Genomic DNA, 9,822 nt, shown 5'->3' on the forward strand with positions numbered 1-9,822 from the left:
CCTGAGAGAGACGCCATGCCCCGCTCCCGGGATGAAGCTCCGACCCAGGATGGACATAGGCTAGAATCTTCCTGGTAAGCGCACCTTGGGGTGCCATACACAGATGATTAGAAATGGGCTAAATTAATATGTGAGAATTAGTCTAGAAGAGAATGGGCCAAGCAGTGCTTAAAAGAATACAGTGTCCGTGTAATTATTTTGGGCATAAGCTAGCCGAGCAGGCGGCCGGGGTGCTGGGAACGCAGCCCCGCCGCCCCTTTATTACTAGACCTAGGAGACAAGGGCAGTGTCATGCAGGCAGTTGGACACCTGCTGTCGAGGGTCTGTGTTTGCAGTGCATCTAAAACCGTCCTCTGTGTTTCCAGTGCATCTAAAACCGTCCTCTATGTTTCCAGTGCATCTAAAACCGTCCTCGGTGTTTGCAGTTTATCTAAAACCATCCTCTATGTTTCCAGTGCATCTAAAACCGTCCTCTGTGTTTCCAGTGCATCTAAAACAGTCCTCTGTGTTTCCAGTGCATCTAAAACAGTCCTCTATTCTTCCAGTGCATTTAAAACCATCCTCTTGAAGCCACGATTATGCGGAACCCTTTGACAACCTCCTCCTGAGCTTCCAATGGCTAGTCGCCCCTCTGATGTCACCCTTGTCTTTCCTCTACCTTGTCGCTGCTGCACCTCTACTTCAGCTCCACTTTTTCTGCTTTCCATGATGGGACAAATGGGCAGACTGACACAGAGGAGCATCATGTGCACGAAGGACAAGGACATGCATCCAATGACTGCAAAGGAAGTTATTTCTAAGAGAAGTAGTGCTATCCACATACACGCATGAATACAATCACATAATCCTTGGTAAGATGAGCATAGGCAGTTTCTGATTGCAAAATGAAAAAATATGTACACCCAGAGATACCTCCTTATACACAAACACATATGACAGAACTTATTTTAGGAAAGCAACCAAACACAATGCCACACACAGGATTTCAGGTCTTGTTAAATGTAGACCTGAACGTCAGTGGAGACATCAACAGTGCCTATAAGGAATGTGGATACCCAGCATGTAAGTAAAGGTGCCCACACCAGCCATCATAGACGCTGATCCGTGATTATTGCTTAGGAATAGCTGCCAGCCTTATTTCATCCTTTTTACTACAAAAAGCACACAGGGAAGAGATTTCACCTGTGAATAGTCAGCTCTGAGCGCATTTCAGATGAGTGTGACACACAGGGGAGAGGCATAAATAATGCATGCAACAATGCTACGAAATGAATGGCCACATTACACATAGTTTACCAAAGGCTCGTTTATGTTGATTCACAACTGGGTGCCTGTTCCACATAGACATCTGTGTAAATATCCACCACGACTGGGTTTTCCACAGCTCCTACTAATGAGAATGCTGTACAATCATCGAAAGCCAGAAGACTGTTGTATGGTTTACACACAGGGCACAGGTAGTCGACTGTGAAGATAATCCATTTAGCACAGATTTTGTGCATTTAGAACTAATGCAGATTCTGTCCAATGTCTTTCTGATGCTGTTTAAATGGATCACTTGCCTTGATGGGACGGCATGGCTTACAAATCCACACTAGTGTTTTGGGCCTCACGAAAGCTTGATAACCCTGTGAGAGACGAATGCCAATATTGAGTAGCTACTTCATGGAGATCTAGAAAAGCTTTGGTATAGTCTCACAGAAGCCAGATTGTCAAAGAGGATTAAAGGTGGCAGAAGGCCACAATTCCTAAATCAAATTGGTTTTCTTTCTTTCTTTTTTTAAGTCTTATTTTATTTTAATGACTGGTCCACATGAGCCCTCAGCCCGGCCACTATGTGCAAACACTAGGGAAGCTTTATTTCTTGGTCTCTTCCTGGGACAGAGACTTTATGATCTCCTTGGCCTGCAGGAACCTTTCCCATCACTTTTGTGCTTCCTTGGTCTTAGACTTAGAAGCCTCAGCCTGGTTAGTCAGAAGTTTCTTACTGCCTTCAGCTTGTGAATTGTTCCATGAGAATCTGCTTTTTTAATTAACTTTTTTTAAATTCAGTTTACATACCAACCACAGTTTCCTCTCCCTCCTCTCTTTTCATTCCTCCCTCCACCTCCCATCTACTCCTCTATTCCACTCCTCTGTTCAAAATGGGCAGGCTTCCCATGGGAGTCAACAAAGTATGGCACATCAAGATGAGGCAGGACCAAGCTTTTCCCCCTGCGTTGGTTAGGGATCCCAGCATGGGGAATTTTGACATGAAGGGGGCCTGCTTGTTGGGGGTTTCTGTCCTGCCCAGTACCCCCAGATGTTTAGCCCCAAAGAAAATCACACATAGGTCTCCATAAATTATAAGCTGATTGGCCTGTGTTTCCGAGTGAGTTTGAAACAAGCCTAGATTACAGAATAAGGCCCTATTTCTAAAACAAAGCAAAAAAAGATAGGGATGAGCCTGCTAACATGATAACAGCACACATTGATTTCTACTGAGAGCCACCCTTCAAAAGTGTTTTAACTTTTCTATTATCAGTGTGTGTGTGTGTGTGTGTGTGTGTGTGTGTGTGTGTGCGGGGGGGTGTAGTGTACAGGCTGAGATATGTGGGTACGGGTGGGACTCAGAGGGCAGCTTTGTAGAGTTGGCTCACTTATGGGTTCCACCTTCAATATGGGTCCTAGCTATGGAGCTTAGGTGTCAAGCTTGCGTCATCAGGTGGGAGGCACCTTGACCTGCTAAGGCAGATCTATTGGAAACAGACTACCATTTATGTTATTTTGTTCTTTAAGAATGACTATTTGGGGACAGGAGAGATGGCTCAGTGATTATGAGCACTGACTGTTCTTCCAGAAGACCCAGGTTCAATTCCCAGCACCCACATGGCAGCTCACAGCTGTCTGTAACTCCAGTTCCAGGGAATCTGACACCTTCATACCAAATGCACATAAAAAAGTTGAATAATTATTTCAAAAAAGAAAAGAAAAATGACTATCTTACAAACCACAATTATATTCTGGTACACTTAATGAACGATATAAGAACAGTGTTAAATGCAAATGGAAATAGATTTTATATTTAAATTATAAGCCAGGACAGACAGTGCTGGCACACAGCTTTAATCCCAGCACTCAAGAGGCAGAGGTGGGCAGATCTCTGTAAGACCAAGGCCAGCCTGGTCTAGAGTGAGTTCCAGGACAGGCTCCAGGACAGAGAATCCCTGTCTCAAAAAACATATAACAACAAAAATATATATATATATATATATATTTATAAATTAGATGTCGTGCAAGCAGCTACTTATTTGATGAGCTGTCATTCATGGTTATTTGCTGTTTCACTGACAGGAATCATGTTGGTGTTGCTTTCCTTCCTGTTATCTCTCTTCTCTTTTTTTTTTGGGGGGGGGGGGGCGGTGGTGTTCAAGTCAAGGTTTCTCTGTAGCTTTGGAGCATGTCCTGGAACTAGCTCTTGTAGACCAGGCTGGCCTCGAACTCACAGAGATTCACCTGCCTCTGCCTCCCAAGTGCTGGGATTAAAGCTGTGCACCACCACCGTCCAGCTATCTCTCTCCTCTTACCAGAGGCATTGTACCAGGTATTCTGATGTGGCATTTCCCTCTGTATGCACATCAGTATTCCATCAACACTGGCTGAGTAGATAGATAAGTAATATAGAAGTCAGTTCCCATGAGAAGGAACACTAAACTATGACTTGAACATTACCCAAAATGACTATGTGGAAAGAAAATAAATAGTGCTTTCCTTACAGTGTTTCCATACCGGAAACTCAAGTGAAAAGATTAGCGAGTACCAGAAATTACAGTGACAAAAGGGATATTTTGTGCCGTAAATGTCTAAGGATTAAACACCTTATTGCTGTTCCCAGTTGACTAAATTTGTGCTATAAAACAGATGATGAGACAGTCGATGTGTGGGGTAGATTCAGTGCTTGGGGTTTGAATTTAGGCTGAAACCTGATATCACGATTTAGGAAGTACTTTTACTGGCTTGTGTATTATCAGGAAGAACAAATCTCCAAATTCAGTCCTGCCTTAGGAGCTCTAATCTCATTTTCCATTTGATTAGTTTAGGAGGCATTTCATTAGGCACTTACTACATCCAGGCTTCAGTTAGAAACTGTGTAATCTTCAAATAAATGACATTAGCATTCATTACTGTTTCTATGAGAAAATAATAGGCAGAATAGACAAATATTAAAGTTAATAACAGGGCACTATGTTGTGTATAAATATGGATGAGTCGATAAAATAATGTTGTGGAGTTCTACAGCTACAAGAAGCACCCCAATTGTTACATTCTTCCTTTAGTGCACAAGGGGGAAGAAGGTCTACAGAGCTAGTTCCAGGACAGGCTCCAAAGCCACAAAGAAACCCTGTCTCGAAAAACCAAAAAAAAAAAAAAAAAAGATTGGATTAACATGACAAAATATGGGGGATACATTTGAACATGGGGAGAATCACTGGGTCAGGAATGGCCAGGATATGCCTAATGAACAGCATAGTGAGCCTTGCTGAGGGAGACTGTTCCCATGGCATGGGAAAGGTGAGAGGGATTTTACAGGCAGAGTCAGCAGGTGGAGAGCCATAAGTGACAGTTCAGGCTGTTAAGACAATTCTAAGAGTGATGGTTGACAATGTCATGGAGAGTTGTTTTAGGACCATTCATCTGATGTGTTCTAGAATGCCAGATACATTTAAGGTGAGGTATATGAGAGTCGAAAAGCCCCTAAAGGAGTTCTTACAATAAACCAAGCATATGACACTGAGAGGCATCACCACAAGGGCACCCCTAGGACTGGAACAGAAAGGCTGGGCAGGAATATTAATCACTTCTTTTACCTGGCAGGGCTTAGGGGAATGCTCTTAAGGTCATTTCAAAAGTAGTCACAAGGAAGGGAAGGAAGGAATGTTTACATTGGACCAAGCAATCTCTAAAATGCCACCAACCCAAAGTCTACTCCTGTGTTTAAATCAAATGTCCTGTGGGATTCCCCTTTCTATGCTGTGAATACCATTGGGAAATAAAGAAACTGTCTTGGCCTGTGATAGGGCAAAAGAGTAGAACTAGGCTGGGAAGGGGGAGATCTAAACTGAATGCTAGGAGAAGGAAGGCAGAGTCAGGGGAAGCCATGTAGCCCCACCGGACACAGACACGAGAACTTTACCTAGTAAGCCACAGCCTCATGGCAATATACAGATGACTTCAGATGGGTTAATTTAGGATATGAGCTAGCCAGAAATATGCTTAAGCTATTGGTCAAACAGTATTGCAATTAATTAAATTGTTTAATTTAATTAATTAAATATTAACTGGCATAAATTATAAAGATATAACTAAAGTTTAGAAATCTAAATAAGCCTATTGTTTTCCCAAGACCCCTGAAATTTTTAATACTCAAAAGATCCATGGGAGCCTGTTGCTACTCTAGTGTTAAAAGTTTTGATCCTCTAATAAGGAATTGGAAGCTGGGTGCACTGATAGTGAATTCTCATGTCAAAAACAAAGCAAGGCACTCTGGCCACCCTGGGAAATGTGCACCACCACTAAATGCAGAATTACAATCTCTATGCTAAAAGCCACAATGCAGCTAAACATTTCCACGCTGTGCAGCGGAACAATTCAATGGCATCTTTGTGCTGCCTGTGAATGCCATACAAAGTCACTTTCTGCTTTCTGTTCCGCTCTCTGGACCTGCGTAGACACTCGCCACAGAAATTGCTTTGTGCTCAGCAAAAATCCAAACCTGTTCGTTGCAGTGACTTTAAACACTCAGGGTCAGAGGGGAGAAAGCACCTGCTATGTCGCATTTTCGCAGATCAGAAATTTCTTCTGGTCTCAGCATTTATGTATTAGTGTCCTCTTTCTGGGGCTGTATTTAATTTTCCAGCAGCCTATTCTTGATTATTTTGAACTTGGTAAACAATCACTTGTGGAGAGTCACTTAGGTTCAGAATATAGCAGTAAGAAATTTGTAAGAGAGATGCTTTTAAAAAAAACAAAAAACAAAAAACAATTCCGTGCAGAGAACAACTTAAAATCCTGAACTAGCCACCAATACACTAACTTTGACACTGCCTTTTGTACAAATACACACAACCCCTCCTGGGTCTAAAGAAGAAACAGAAATGATCTATGAATCATGCAACTCAGAAAACCAAAGCATTACGGAAATGCCATGGCCCGGACATCAGCATAAAAACAGGAATACGTCAACAATGAGAAAAGGCCGAAAGAAAACCAGACAAGAGTCTAAAGAGTCACGACACATTCTGAAGCACGGGGGTAAAATCACTCTGCAAATGTCCTCTCTAACTGTGAAGCTACAAATTCTGAAATTCAGATAATAAGGGTGGACGATCGTATGGTAATATTTTAGAACTACTGTTAAGTACACAATGACTAATATACATATTCTTAAGCACACAATAAATAAGTGGCTGAGACACTTGCTATCTTCCCTACGTTGATGGGCCCCAGGTTGCTCAGCTTTTCCTGTCCCTCTGTAGTCTGCTACGCATTCATAGTTCTCAACGACCTCCTGAAAATCAGAGTGCAAGAGAAATTTGTGTTAAGTCAATTATGTGAACTTTTAAGGAACAGTCGGTCAATAGGCTCTTTTATGAGAATCTGCGGGAGCTGCTATGAGTTTTCTATTAGTTTATGTCAATTTAATTACATTGTGTTCAACATCTGCTACTCCACTGACACTGTAATTGATAATAAATTGACAATTAGAGCATGTTTTTATATATGTTCCCACATTTTTTGAAATCTTCTATTTACTTCCAGGCTTATATCATCTCTGCTGATATATATCTATTATATCTGTTGAAGGTCAAATAGTTAGTGTACTACTATGGGCACTTCTAAAAGTCCACACTAAACTTTAAAATATTTTATTTTTCATATTTGAAGCATTTTAAGAAGAAACAGTGAGATATCAGAGAACTGTGTTTCACTATCAAACTCTCCTTTGTCTTTATTTGAATTCAAGATCTATACAACAAATTCAACTTTGAATTGAAAACTTACATTCTTTTCTCTTTGGTACACTGAAGTATCAGATATTCACCTACATAATTAATACTTTAAATCATCAAAATTAATCAATGAGGAATTGTGGTTGGTTCCACCTGTGTCTGACACACTGTTCTCTGGAAGGCTGGTTAGTCAGAAATTACAAGTTAACAAGAAAAGCAAGTAGGCGACATAATTTCTCTACACTGTGATGTCCTGTGGTTCACAAAACATAAACAGCCAACATTTTAAGGAAAATATTGTTCCCATCCTTCCTTTGAATTGCCCTATGTATATACTGGGCAGTGAAACAAGCCATTGAGTTCCAGAGCAAATGTCCCTGATTAGAGCAATGATCCCCAGAGTCAGATGCTTCATCATAGGTATGCACACTAAACATGCTTTTAATTTATCAGTCTTGTGAGAAGGGTGGAATATATCCTTTTAAATGTCCTTGAGAAGTTGAACATAAGCCTATTATGAGGTGTGGTATAAAGCAAATTCCTCCCCTAATAAATTCCTTGCTAAACTGTAGTTTTTATATAAAGCAATGTCTTATGGGTGGCACTGGAAAGAGAAATATTTTTATAGAAGCAAGCTCTTTAGAAAAAAAGCAGATACTCACCATTCAAAACACTTCTGGTGATAATTCTTCAAAATGACTGTCTACAGCATTTTGTAACATCCCCAGAGATTAGGCTATTAAATTTCCTGAAGAATGGTTACTGCAGTGATCTAAAAGAAAATGCCCCCCCCCCCCCCAGAGAGACTGGTACTATTAGGAGGTGTGGCCTTGTTGGGGTAAGTATAGTCTTGTTAGGAGTGTGACACTGTGATGGCAGGCTTTGAGATCTCATATATGCTCAAGATACCGTCCAGTAACTCAGATCACTTCCTGTTGCCTAGGCAAGATGTAGAATTCTCAGCTCCCTCTCTAGCATCGTGTCTGCCTGCAGACTGTTATGTTCTGCTATGATGATAATAGACTATACCTCTGAAACTATAGGCCACTCCATTAAACATTTTCCCTTATAAGAGTTGTATGCTCCTGGTGTCTCTACACAGCAACAGAAACCGTAAGACAGTTACATTTTCTATTTAATCCAGGATATAATTAGCTCACAATCCAGATAATTTGATGTGTGCTTTATTAACAACCCACACCTCTAATTCTTCCATGGCTTATGATCTTGATAAGTGGAGAAAGTGTATGCCTCTGCCCTAGGCTCAACTATCCTAGTAAGCACATGAGCGAGTACTCCCTTACACAACTGTGGCACCAACTCTAAGACTGTGCACACATAAGGATGCCTCCAGAGAAAGCTGCACTCATCCCAGAATGGGTGTCTAACTGGAAGCCCAGTGTACTTAAGAATTCTATATATGTCTATGAAGAATGGCTTTGGAACTTTTAATAGGTTCTGTTTAATCTTTATGTTGCTTTTGGTAGGACAGCCATTTTTGCAAAATTAACTCTTCCAACCTGTAAGCACAGGAAATGTTTCCATCATCTAGCTTCTCCCCATCTCTCTTCATTGTCTTAAAGATTTCATTGTACAGTTCTTTCACTATTTATTTGATTAGCTTTATTCTCAGGGCATTGCGTGCATATGAATGTGTGTATGTGGGGGGGGGGCAGTCTGTGGGCCTGTCTGTGTCTGTTTATGACTGTGTGTCTCTGTGCATCTGTTGTGAACCAGGCCATTTCCCTGATTTTTTTTAATCTCATGGAAAGACCCTTTTGCCAAAGACACCATGCACTTTGGCTTTCAGACAAAGGAATGCTCCGTGGAGCTGGCTAGATTTCATAGTGCCTAAAGGTGCCATGCAGGCTGCTAGCTGGGGAGAACAGGGCAGGACTTCAATGATCTTACTGAATATTGGACCTGACATGCTACAAGACCAAACTGCTAGGCACGATATAATTGTTGGTTCAGTAGTGGTACTAATACCTGTGTTCTGATTAGAATTACAGTCTGTTCCACAAAAAGGAATCTCATGTCTAATCATTGTAATTCTGGTCAAAAACCCATAGATGAGGAGGACATGGTACTTGAATGTAGTCTGTTATTAATATTTTGCTCACTAGTTCTGCTGTCAAATTGCCTTCTAAATGTACCCATATACCTGGATTGCTCTCAACCATGGTCAGAGAAGTGTTTCATTTATTGGTTTTGGTTTTCTTTGCTTTGTTTTGTTTAGGGGCTTTTTTGTTTTTTGGGTTTTTTTTGTTCTGTTTTGTTCATTGGTTTTTGTCTTGGACAACCATTAAGAGAGAGATAACATAATTGGTCAAAGCTATGAGTGGTCACCCTGAAATGGGCTTCTTTATCAAGAGTTCCCCCCCTCTGCCCACTCCAGGGTTCACGGAACATGAAGAACAAGAGACAGAATGAATGTATGATTGGGGGGATGGGGAGTACTGAAATGTTGTCTACTGGACACTATACAATGACCATCAGAATCATGATGTCACCACAGCTGCTGTTGCCAGCATAAAAGTCTGCACAAAGACTCTGGTAAAGATGGGAGAGCACCTACTGAAGGCTCGCCCCACAGAGGAGCACTGGCCATGAATAGCATCTGGAGGAGAGAGAATAATTCCTATTTGAGGGCGTGGCCACTGGTAGGTTGCTGTGCTACTGCATTGTAGTAATAGGAGCGGCGGGGCTGCGTCCCCAGCACCCCAGCCGCCCGCACAGCTAGCTTTACCCGAAATAATTACACGGACACTGTATTCTTTTAAACACTGCTTGGCCCTTTAGCTCTAGCCCTTACTGGCTAATTCTGATATCC

Source organism: Microtus oregoni, unplaced genomic scaffold, assembly GCF_018167655.1.
Source record: "Microtus oregoni isolate MIOR12 unplaced genomic scaffold, Mior012 000041F_ref0000270, whole genome shotgun sequence".
NCBI lineage: Eukaryota > Metazoa > Chordata > Mammalia > Rodentia > Cricetidae > Microtus > Microtus oregoni.